The 13,189-nt window shown below is 38.5% G+C and overlaps 1 pseudogene; it reads left to right on the forward strand.

The window, feature by feature from the left end:
* Positions 1-1,262: 1,262 nt before the first annotated feature.
* LOC134303139 (GTPase IMAP family member 9-like) overlaps positions 1,263-13,189 on the forward strand; it is a 236,769-nt pseudogene continuing 224,842 nt past the window's right edge.

The raw sequence follows: 13,189 nt of genomic DNA on the forward strand, positions 1-13,189 counted from the left end.
AGTGCCTAGGTCAGTGATACCACCTTGGATGTTCGAATTACCCAATGTAGACCTGACACTGCATGAAAAGCAGTATAATAATTCAGAAATTCCAGCTGCTACAGTATTGGTGCAACGTCATCTGGCACAAAAATACTATAATATTCTGCAGATATATACGGATGGATCAAAGCATCCTACTACAGGAACCACAGCATCAGCAGTGTATATCCCAGACTTTCGAGTAATTATCAAAAGACGATTAACAAGTAATCTCTCTGTATTTGCCACTGAAATAGTTGCCATTCTGCTGGCATTGCAATGGGCCGAAGAGGTATGCCAAATGAGAATAGTGATTTGTTCAGATTCCTTGTCCGCATTACAAAGCATCCAGTTGGGGCAGTCTACTTGTAGGCCAGATCTCATTATAGAAATTTATCAGACACTGTTCAGATTACATATGAAATTAATATCAGTCAAATTCTTATGGGTTCCAGCACATGTAGGAATAATCGGAGACGAGATTGTGGATGTAGCTGCAAGACAATGCCTAAAATGAACAAGATGTGATTTTGACATCCCAATTAGCAAGGCTAAGGCAAGAGTGGTTGTTAAACAATTTGTGAGAAAGGTATTGCAGGGTGACTGGGAACAGGAATTCAGGGGAAGGCATCTATTTGCAATACAGCCAAAAGTAGGTTTGGGTACAGGTGGAGGACATGATCGAAGACAAGCAGTTATACTAACTCGGCTCCGGATAGGTCATACAATGTTAAATTCCTCTCTTCACTTAATAAAAAAACACGACACAGGGCTTTGTCAATACTGTCAACAGAGGGAAACTGCTGAACATGTATTACTTATTTGTAAAAAACATTCTGCACAAAGATCACTATTCATTGATATTTTAAAGGAAAAGGGACACAAAGATTTCACTATGAAGGGGTTACTTTCTTATGGGGCAGGGATGGGTATAGTACACAAGCAGGTATTTTGGTTTCTAAAGAATATTGGTAAATATAACATAATTTTAAAAAGGGAGAAGAAAAGGAAAGAGAAAAAAAAAGAGATTTTTTTTTTATTTTATTTTTTTTATGTATCATCAGTATTATTATTATTATTATTATTATTATAAACCACTTGAGGGTAGCATTGAGTAGAAAAGTCACTTCCAGAAATCTCATTCCACACACATAGTAGATGGCGGTAATGCACCTTTAGTTGGACTGCCACCCGCCATTAACCTAAAAGAAGTAGAAGAAGAAGGCTTGTGGGGGACTATTGTTTTGTGACGCTGTTTGTTTGGCAGGTTGCTGAACCCCGTGTTCCATGTTCCATGTTCCATGTTCCATGTTCCTGTCCGTCTTATCCGGTCTGTTTGTTTTGTTTATTCTGTTCATGTCTTGTAGGTCCTTGATCCTGTTCATTAGCCCTGTTAGCAAGTTTAGTCTGTTTAACCCTGATAGCCTGTTTAGCCCGTTAGCCGTTTAGCCTGTTTAGTTCTATTAGCCTTTTTAGCTTGTTAGCCTGTTTAGCTCGTTGGCCTGTTTAGTCTGTTTGTCTGTTTAGCTTTTGTTTCTTCCTGTGTTTGCATTTAGCTGAGTTCCTTTGTGTTTAGTTTAGGTTGTCTGGTTTTGTGGAATCTGGCTTGTCTTAATTATTAATAAATATTTATTTCATTATCATCTCTGCGTGTGTGTCCGCCCCTCTCGTCCGTCACAGCCCAAAAACATTACAGGGGCAAAATAAGAGTAAAAACTGAAAGAAAATTCATTAAAAAAAAAAGTCTTACTTTGACTTTTATTAGATGTCAGACAGGATGAAGCTGAGATATTTCATCTTTTATCTGCTCAACTTCATTTCATTTATTAATAAACATCCATTCCTGCATTTCAGGCCTGCAGCACATTCCAAACAATTTGGGATGGGGGCAATTTAGGGCTAGTAATGAGGTAAATGAAGTAAATAATGATGTGATGTGAACAGGTGATTGTAATCATGGTTTGGTACAAAAGCAGCATCCAGGAAAGGCTGAGAGTCTCTGATGAGTAAAGATGATCAGAGGATCCAGTTTGTCCACAAATGTGTGAGAAAATGATTGAAATGTTTAAAAACAATGAACCTCAAAGAAAGATCAGAAGGGATTTGCATATTCTCTCAATTATTTACTGAATTTAATATACTGGGAAAATACAATAAGAAATGTGTCACTGTGTGCTTATTGTTAATTTAATTTATATTTAATAATAAATGATTACAGAAGTTATTTATATTATATAATGTTTTACATAAAATTATACATAAATTATATATACAATTACAGTATCAGGGTCCTAAAGACTTAAGGTTTAAACCTCACCTCCAGTTACTGTTCACATGAGCTCCTTTATAAATAAGAATAAAGGATGAAAGAGCATCCAGCATTAAAATGGTACCGGATCAAGTATAAAGAAAAGAATGAAACTCTGTGGTGATTCCTGATTACAGGAGCAGCTGAAATAAGAAGTAAACTCTTTATTTACTAAATTTATTATAGAGGAAAATCTCATCTGAAGTGAGGCGGATACAACAGTGTCACATTTAGTTTTCATAGAGAAAAATGTTCATGTACACTAGAAGTATTAATACATAATTAGTTACTGTTTAGAAAATGTAGCTCCAGTGGTCATATTCCAATATTTCTTTATTATCATGATGCATTTAGAATAGAATTTAAAACCTTTCCTAGTTTATGTATCACATGCATTTTTATTTCTTTATTCTAATAAAAATAAAGATATATGTTTTATTTATTTAGATATGTTATTTTATACACTTATATGAGTAAAGTTTTACAGTTTGTGGGATAAAAAATATTAAGAATAAATATTACATGTAAACATAGAGCACATAAACAATATATACAGTGGTAGTTCTGTTATTACATTACATTAAGAACGAAAAGGTTAAATATGTAAATATATTTACACGTACTGGTCTGACGTGTGTTTGTTTGTTACCAGTTTTGAACTAATACTTCAAAATCTTTGAATATTTATTTCATTAATATCTTTCTCTTTTCAGCTGCATGACAGCATAACATAACCAGGAGTTCATGCTTTCATTCTGGTTTTCAGGTTTGATTATTTCACAGAACAGGAAGTAGAAATATTCAATCAAATCAAATCAAATCAAGGTTTATTTGTCACATACATGGTCATACACAGTACAACTGGCAGTGAAATGCTTTAGTGACTGCTCCGCCACAGTAATTACAAAATAGTTTAAAAAAAATATATATTATACAACAAAATATAAAAAGTTTTTAAAAGTAAGAGTTAAGACATTAGAAAAATTAACAATATAATTAAAAAGAGCAATTTAAAGTAAAGTGAACATCAGAAGAATTACAATATAATTACAAAGGGCAGTTTAAAGTGAACAAGTGTGTAAAGTGACAAGTAGTGCAGAAACTGTGCAACATGATGCTACATAATGCAATACAGATGTGATAAATAATAAATACACAAATACTAATCTATACATATACATATATATACACATAAACAGTATACACGCATATACTTATATACACATACATATGTCCACATATATACACATACATACACATATAAATTAGATTGTGCACATTGTGTAAATGGTCCTAAATGCTGTTTTCGTTGAGGACACGAATAGCTTGTGGGAAAAAGCTTCTTCTCATCCTCTCCGTTTTGGCTTTTAGAGCACGAAAACGCCTCCCAGACTGTAACAAAGAAAACAGTCCATTACTGGGATGACTGGGGTCCTTTACTATCCTCCTGGCCCTTGTCCAGCACCGTTTCCTGTATATGGACTGCAGGTCAGGAAGCTCGGTCCGGATTATGCGCTCAGCTGAACGCACCACCCTTTGTAGAGCCTGCTGATCCTGCTTGGTGCTGTTTCCGAACCAGGTTGTGATGTTTCCCGTTATGATGGATTCAATGGTGCAGGTGTAGAAGTTACGAAGCACCTTGGATGGTAGTTTGAAGTCCCTCAAGCGTCTGAGGTGATAAAGACGCTGACGGGCCTTCTTTGCCAGCGCAGTGGTGTGGCAGGACCATGACAGGTCCTCAGAGATGTGAACTCCAAGGTACTTGAAACTGTCCACTCTTTCCACTGCGGTGCCACTGATCATAACGGGGTGATAGTTCCTCTCCTGCTTTCTGCTGCAGTCCACTACCAGCTCCTTTGTCTTGCTGACGTTGAGGAGGAGATTGTTGTCCTGGCACCAGTCCTCCAGGTGTTTAATCTCCTCTAGGTAGGCCCTCTCATCGTTGTTAGAGATCAGGCCCACCACAACAGTGTCGTCAGCAAACTTGACAATGGTGGTAGAGCTGGAAGTGGCCACACAGTCATGTGTGTACAGCGAGTACAGCAGGGGGCTCAGGACACAGCCCTGGGGGGCACCAGTGCTAAGGGTGAGTGTGGGTGAGATGTGTTTACCTACCCGCACAGCTTGTGTTCTGTCCGTCAAAAAGTTAGAGATCCAGTGACACAAGGATGGATGAAGTCCCAGGTTCTCCAACTTGATGGTTAGTGTAGAGGGGATAATCGTGTTAAATGCTGAGCTGTAGTCAACAAACAGCATTTTAACATAATTACCCCTCCCAGCGTCCAGGTGTGTTAATGTGGTGTGAAGGAGGTAGGTGATGGCATCATCTGTGGAACGGTTGTGGCGGTATGCAAACTGTAAAGGGTCCATAGAGTCCGGAAGTGATGAAGTGATGAAGTCTCTGATGATCCTCTCGAAGCACTTCATCACGACTGATGTCAGGGCCACTGGGCGAAAGTCATTGAGGCAGGCTGGCTGGTTCTTCTTCGGGACTGGAACGATGACGGACTGTTTGAAGCACGCTGGTACGATGCACTGGGTCAGGGACAGGTTGAAGATCACCGTGAACACCGGTGCTAGCTGGTCCGCGCAGGCTTTGATGACTCGGCCGGCGATCCCGTCCGGTCCTGCTGCTCTCCTGGTGTTCACTCTCCTGAAAGCTCTCCGTACATCACTCTCCCTGATGATGAGGGGTCTCTGCGTCTCGACGAGCTCCGTCTGCATGCTGGTCACACCGGTAGCGCTGATAGCATATTTGAGAGGATATTTGAGAGGTTACAGGAGGTTTTTGGTAAACAGGTTACAAATCACATGATCATTTTGTTTACTCATGCTGAGGGTGTAAAAAGGGAAATTATACACCAGGAAATAAGCAGAAATGAACATCTCAGAAGGGTGTTAGATCAGTGTGGAGGAAGATTTCACATCTTTAATAATGCAGAACCACAGAACAGACAGCAGGTGACTGAACTTCTGCAGAAGATAGACAGGATGGTGCAGCAGAATAGAGAAGGATTCTACACTAATGAGATGTATGAGGAAGCACAGAGCTTAACCTGGGAGGAATTATGGGAGAAATTCAAATTATCCTTTTTCATTGGAGCTAATGTCCTAGCTCTAGGTGTGCTGACACCAACAGCTTTTATTAAGGGGGTGGCATCATTATTCAGATCATCCTTTTCCACTGCAGCTGGTGTTCTAGCTGGATCTGGATCTGTGATGATACCAGCAGCAGCAGTTATTATAGGAGTGGCATTAGTTATAATGGGATTATTGATAAAATTATAAAAATGATAAAAAAAATTATTGATAAAAACCCATAAAAAGGTTTGATAAACTAATCCCTCACCCATGTGGTTATATCAGCTAGTGCTGAGTGGAGGTTCTTGATGCCGTCTGAGGGATGGAAGATCACGAGCGTTCAGATTAAGCTGCACCCTCGATTTTTACACACTGAAATTCCTCCTGATTCCTTGAATGGTTTAATGATATTCTGCTCTGTAGAGGGAGAACATGCAAATCCCTTCCAATCTTTCTTTGAGGTTCATTGTTTTTAAACATTTCAATCATTTACTCACACATTTGTGGTCAAACTGGATCCTCTGATCATCTTTACTCATAAGAGACTCTCAGCCTTTCCTGGATGCTGCTTTTGTACCAAAGCATGATTACAATCACCTGTTCACATCACCTGTTTAACATCACATCATTATTTAGTGTTTTCACCTCATTACTAGCCATAAATTGTCCCCGTCAATCAAAATGAGGAGCGTTAGATTCAGCATGTGCTCTTGGAGAGTGGGGTGTGGCACATAAAAACACTCCAGGTTTGATTAATTAATCTCAGCTATTAATCTGTCTAAAAACCGTGTGAGCTGCCTCAGTAGAGAGGATTCTAATGAGACCTGAACTCATAATTATTTAGATGCTCTACTAGAGATTCACCCATTACATCTTCACAAGTTTAGCTTACTAAGCTAACTAAGCTAAGCTGTTCAAACCGACAAGCTGAGGTGGCACAACCTGCTAGCACGCCGGCTAACATCTCTTTCCATGTACCGAAAACACTTAAACTGTCCCTGACGCCCCGATTTACAGATAAACCCACTCGTATAATTACACCTTTATACAGATTATACATCAATAAGAATTTATTTACATGTGATAGGAACTCGTGCTGCACTGAATGCTGGGATTGATCTTCAGAGCTGAGGAGGCTTCGGACGCTCTCTTGTTGTTCAGTCAGATCATCACTCAGAATTAAGAACCTCAGTAAGAGCAGTTTTAAGGGATCTGAGGATTGAGACACGCCCTCTTCTCAGGAGTGTAGGATGATGGGAAATGTGTCTGTGTAGAGAGAGAGAGCTCGGGTTTCACACAGACCCTGTGTGTTTTTGTTATCATATTCTTGCATTGCGAGAAGAGCCTGTTGTTTTCCTTATATTAAGTTAATAAGTTCATAATGTAACTTCTCTTTAGGAAGAAAAAAGTGACAGCAGTGAAGCAGATTATAAACAGAGACACACCCAGACTGCTTTATGTATAAAGATTAAGGTCTCTCTGTACTGAACTGGCAGGTGCACGAAGGTACAGATTAATAACAATGGCTGTACCTTATAGTGGTACTTCAAAGACAGTCTCTAAGCCTAAATAATTTTTTTTTTTTTATATATCTTTATATATTAACCTTGTGACCCAGCTCTTCTCTGAGTGCTTTTATTTCTTAAAGCTTTGTTGTGTTTGTGTTTGTTGTTATTTGTATTTTGTATTTGTATTTTCCCAGAACCTTGGCTTGTCACTCACTGGTGGATCATGTAGCTGGCACTTAGTGGCAACCAAACTCATCTGTATTTTTTTCCTCTTTTCTGTCTTGTCTCACAATCACTGAGGGTTTGGGTGATTATGCCCCTGAGAAGACAATCATATGATTTATATGTGTTTTTGTGACTTTGTATAGCTTCTTTAGGTAGAGTTTTATGACTTAACAGAATCAGAACAAAGAACAGTAACACTAAGCTAGTCGTGTTTCAAAGTTATTTGCTTTATACTTCATTAGTTACACAAATTAATATAATTGGTGTAAATTAGACTAGACACACTCAGACTTGATTATTGATTCTAAAGATGGTCTAGGTGTGACTGGTCCTTCAGCAATATATAAATATAGAGTTTAATAGAAGCTACTAATTATAATGGTCATGTTTGATTGTATGCAGGGTTACTAAAATAATTAATTTATCAAATGAATTGATTAATTTTATTTGATTTGACATCTGGGAAGAGATGAACAAGTGAATCATCTATTTCAGTAAAGTAAGTGGTTCTTTATATGTGAATGTGTCATTTGAAACAGAGATCAGATCTGCTGAGATGAACCAGGAGGAACGGAGGATCATGCTGCTGGGGAGGACTGGTGTTGGGAAGAGTGCAACAGGAAACACCATCCTGGGAAGAAACAAAGTATTTAGATCAGAACGATCCTTATGTACTGTAACAGAACACAGTGAACGTGCTGAAGCTGTGATAGAAGGAAAAACTCACACGTGTGGTTGATACACCAGGATTCTTTGACACGAGTGCCACAAGATCAGTTAGTGCTGGAGTTGTACAAGACTTATCTCTCACAACCAGGAGTTCATGCTTTCATTCTGGTTTTTAAGTTTGATAGATTTACAGAACAGGAAGAGGAAATAATTAGGAGGTTACAGGAGGTTTTTGGTGAGAAGGTTACAGATCACGTGATTATACTACAGTAACAGACTGCTGTGCCACCCAAGTGCCCGTCATTATTCTGTTAAATTCAATCATTTATCCACTGATTTTAGTTTCTGATCGACTATGAGACGGTTTACTCATGTTTCCTGTTCTATACACTTTTATTTAAATGATCTTTATTATTATTCAGGATGTTAAATAATGAAATCAGATTTCCAGTTTAATCCAATTTAAAATTAAAATGTATAAAGAAATATATATAATCTTTTAGTTTATAAAGGTAACTGATTCTATTGGACGTGTGTTTACTGTAACATTATCTCTATAACCTTTATTATTTTTTATATTATTATTATTATAGTAAACTAATACATTGTTATATCGTTTAACTTCATGTAGTGATATCCAGAGTGTATCAGGGTTTAGATCAATTATACATTTTATTTTGATTCTAGCAATTGTAACTTTTCATTTTTAACCTCTAACATGTAACCAGAAACAGCGAGATGATCACAAACTTTAATGTGTAATGATTTCTGAATAAGTTTAACATTATATGACATGTCTATTTTTACTAATGCTGTAAAATAATGATTGTAGAATTTAAAGTTAAAAACTGGTGAAATGTAAATGACTGTAAAATTAAATAAAAGTTATTTACCAGATACTAATGTACAGTTTCTGTTTATTTTTAAATCAGTTTTATTACATTTAAAACAAAACAATACAAATGAAAATGTTGATGCGGATGATAAAATATAAACACATTTAGTAATAACAATAAATGACAAAGCAACTAAATTATATTATAAAATAACAGTATATAATTAGATCATTCTTAAGAAAGTGAAAGTAAAACATGATGTTTGGATCTACAGTGTAATAATTGTACTTACAGCTTCATCTAGCGGTTAAACTGTGTAACTGCAGCTCTCCTGTACTTACATTATTGTAGCAGAATTATTCTTTATCTTCTGTTTATTTGCTCCTGAGGCCCTCACACATTTAAAGGGCCCCTCATCTCTGTTCAATCTCATTTTACAACCCCACAGAGAAGCTCCAGCTGCTTCCCCCACACTTAAAAGCATCCTGCACCTCCACCATTCCCCATTTATCACCCCAAAAGTCATGAGTGTCACAGCACAGAACATCTCTGTTCTTTCCTCTCACAACTTCTTTTACAATCTTTCTGGGGTAAAGAGGCACCAGAGGCTGGTACCAGAAGAATAACGTGTAATAGTGCACGTCCAGTGGTGGATTAGAACCCAGAACCTCTGTACACTTTACGGGGTGAGCCACCAGACTGGTTAGAAATAGAACCAAATGCTTAGTGGTCTGATCGTGAAACAGATTATTAAAGTTAGAAACAAAGACTTTCTGAGTTTCGGACTCGAACCCAGGTCATTCCATTACTAACTGAGCACTCTACCACTCATCCAGCAGGTTCTATAGAAGGTGCCTTAACTTAGGTGGATTAAAGAGCAATAGACTCAAGATAGGTTTTAAACAAAGAGAAATACAAAAACCCACCCGCGTTGGGGGAATGTTTGAGGGGGAAACTGAGAACAAAGACTGTGAGGGGAAACACTGAGCAGCTCCAGTTTCATGAGGAAAAGAGGAAATTATAACAAAAGCTTCTCCACCAGAGGAGCAGAACTACACCAGATCAACCAAGAGAAGAATTTATTTATTTATTTATTATTTTCTTCTTCTGTAAGAGAGAGAAACCTGAAGCGAGAGAAGAAAGGTGAGAGTGAAATCTCTCAGTCCTCTATCCACAATACCCTCTGCTTGTGTTTGCTCACCTGTGCACAGGTGTTGTGCTTTAGGCCTGATTGCTGGCTCACTGTTTACCCCTAGTGGTCGGAGTCTTACTAGCCCCAGGACCGACCCTTGCATAAAGACGAGTTACTTCCCCCAATTCTGTATGTAAATCAAAACTCACACACACACACACACACACACACACACACACACACACACACACACACACACACACACACACACACACACACACCTGGAATTCCAGTGACCTGAATCAGGATCTGATTGCTGCAGTATTAGTTTACTTTTATGTATCGTATCTATTTTAATACTGTGTGTGACTGGAGATGTAGTGTTAGGAATGATGTTATACCAAGTCTAAAGAACATCTGTACTGCATGCTTAAATCACATCTGTATTGATTTCTGTGTATTAGAGCTGTGTAATCTATATATCAGTATTTAGATTTAGTTTTGTTATTATGTTAGTGATATTAAGAGTTCACTTCTACAATCAGATCAGTTTCCTTTGTGAGGCAACTTAGAATGTTTTTGTCTAAATTAAACTTTTAGCATCACCTACTGACCACAAGGGGTAACTTATCAGTCTTTTCAGCAGGTTTAGAGATCTTCCAGGGTTCATCTCAGCTAACAAAATTACGTTCTGAGAACGCTCCCTTAACGTTCCATTTTGGTTGTGGGAACTTTGCATTGGAATGTTCCTTCAACGTTATTTTGTCCAGTTTTCTTGATGTTCTTGACGTTTTTTTAAAGTTATGAAAACATTCATAGAACGTTACCTAAACCTCATTTGCAAACATAATTGAACGTCCTGGGAACGTTGTGTGTTCTAAGAACATTTTAAACAAGGTCCTCTGAATGTTCCCTTAACGTTCCGTTTTGGTTGTATGAATGTTTTATTAGAACGTTCCCTTAACATTATTTTGTCAGTTTTTTGTCAGTTTTCTTAATATTCTCAAGACATTTAATACAAGTTAAAGAACCCAAACACATTTTTAAATGTTTTAAATGTTACCTGAACATACTTTTAACATAACTACAGATGATGTTAATCCAGGACAATGTTAATCCCTCTGTCTCTGTGATGTACTGGATGAAGGAGATTGCAGATAGATAATCTGTTTAACTCTGCACACACACACACACACACACACAAGATTATAAATTCATGCACATAAATGCAGCTTCATTCTGCACTAGTTTTAATAGAAACATTAAATAAGTTATTATTTTACATCATGATGCAAATGGTTCTTTTCATGTTTAAAATGTAATAAACAAAACAGATATTAATGTTATTTTAAAAACAAATGATTTGTAATAATTTAAGTATTTAAAAACAATACAAACACCACTGTGAAAACGCCGAAGGAGATCCTGAAGGTCCCGCTAGATTTCTGCAGCAAGATGCAGGAACTTTATTTTCCCCAAGTCATTCCCGCCACAGTGAATGAGCAGAACATCTGGGGGTGTTCTTCCTAAAAGCCAGCTGTTGAAACGAGGGACAACAGAATGCCACCTCGATCCACCCCAGCCAAGTCACTCGAGCTCGGCACAGACACCCAGGTTGGTCCCTATGGTCCTCCTCGCTCTTTCTTTTCCACGCCGAATGTAGCCGTCACCTAACAGCCACAGTTTTGGTAGATCTATCAATAAAAGTTGATCAAACTGAATATTCAAAGACGTACCAGACATAATTGTTCAGTAGCAATAATTACAGATTGAACTGACTGATGTACTATCGTTGATTTTCCTTTTAGAGTTTAAAACTGCAGCATGTTATTATTTCATATGGAGGGTTATATTCGGGGTCGTACTAAATTCATAGAAAATGTTGTGTGATTTCAACAGAAAGTCAGTTACACTAGATTTACTGCAGTATAATTGCTAGGACGCCTCATATTGCATATTACGCCTCATATTTCATGCGATATGCGAATAAAAAGCATTAAATCACAAAACACAAATATTAAAATGTGAATTTCACAGCAAATTGCATATTTCACAAGAAAAGGCTGATTTCACGCTCCGTGACGTCATGTGATTTTTCTGGTCATGAATTAGGCGGGGCCTTAATTATAGTAGTTGACACTGAGGGTAAAGTGAAAGTTTGTTCTATCTCATGTAGTTTTGCATGAAGAATCTCCAGAATCTGAGGTGAAATGAACTCCAGTCACTGGAACCAGTGCTCACCATTTTATTGTAAAAAAACACCACTCTTATTTAAGACGTGAGAAGCACCGCTGTCGAGCCTAGGGGTGTGCTCCTCAGTGTCTGTCTGGACATCAGTTTTGATGAACGCAACAAGGAGGCTCTGTATCACCAGGATGTAGCTTGGAGTGCCGTTCAACATAGTCGCAGGTGCGCTGTGTGGTAACGTGAAGTGTATCATAGTGACTCCTACTGACCTCTCTACTTTCATTCTCTGCTGCTGCCTCAAGGACTTCAGCTTCTGCCACAGCTGCTGCTGCTGCCTCCTTCTCATGCTTTAAAGCCGATAACTCAGCAGCTAGACTCGCTTCTGCTATTTTTAATTCAGCTTCTCGCTGAAGGAAAGGGGCGCGAGCACGTGCAGCTTCCACTTTAGCACGAGCCCTGGCTGCTGCCCTGCTAGCTGAGGAGGATCTAGAGGAGGTGGACGAGGTGGAAGACTGTGATTTTGTTTCGTGTGCAGCGTGTTGTTGGCGAGCCCAAGCCAACTGAAATACCAAAAGTCAAATAAACCAAAGGATTCACGATAAAAAAAATAAATCTCACTAAATCCAAAATACCGTAAATGAAAGGCACGCGCTTTGTTGCGCACAGAACAATATAATCAACCCGCTGCGCGTACGGCTGCACAGCGAGCGTGATTCGAACCGGCACACTCAGACTCAAGCGCACGGTGGATTAACTGAGTGAGCTACAGCACCATAAGGTATTTAACGGACAAACAAAGGATCGCTTCTTTTATTTGTATATTTATTATTCTATTTGCTTATTTATTTATTTATTTATTTTTTTGCGATATCAAACAAAGGAGTTTATCATAATGAAACGAAACCATATAACTACCACCTTAGATCAAAAGAACACAATATTGTGGTGCCGGCGAGCAGGAAGGCGAGCGTCGGGGCCGCGAGTGAGCTGCCCTTGGCAGTTCACTCAGTGGTTTAGGACATACACTCATTCACACACACATACATTCATACAACAGACAAACACTTAAGCTACCTATCCAGCCCTCACCGCAGCCACCCAGGCTCCTTCACTGGGATACACGCTGACGGTAAGCCTGGATACCACGGCCGCAGGGCTTTCTGGGTAAAGCCCGTGCCGGCCCCTCCCACTGGCGACGCCACAATATTATTATGAATGTATT

This window comes from Trichomycterus rosablanca, chromosome 2 (genome assembly GCF_030014385.1).
Source record: "Trichomycterus rosablanca isolate fTriRos1 chromosome 2, fTriRos1.hap1, whole genome shotgun sequence".
Taxonomy (NCBI): Eukaryota; Metazoa; Chordata; class Actinopteri; order Siluriformes; family Trichomycteridae; genus Trichomycterus; species Trichomycterus rosablanca.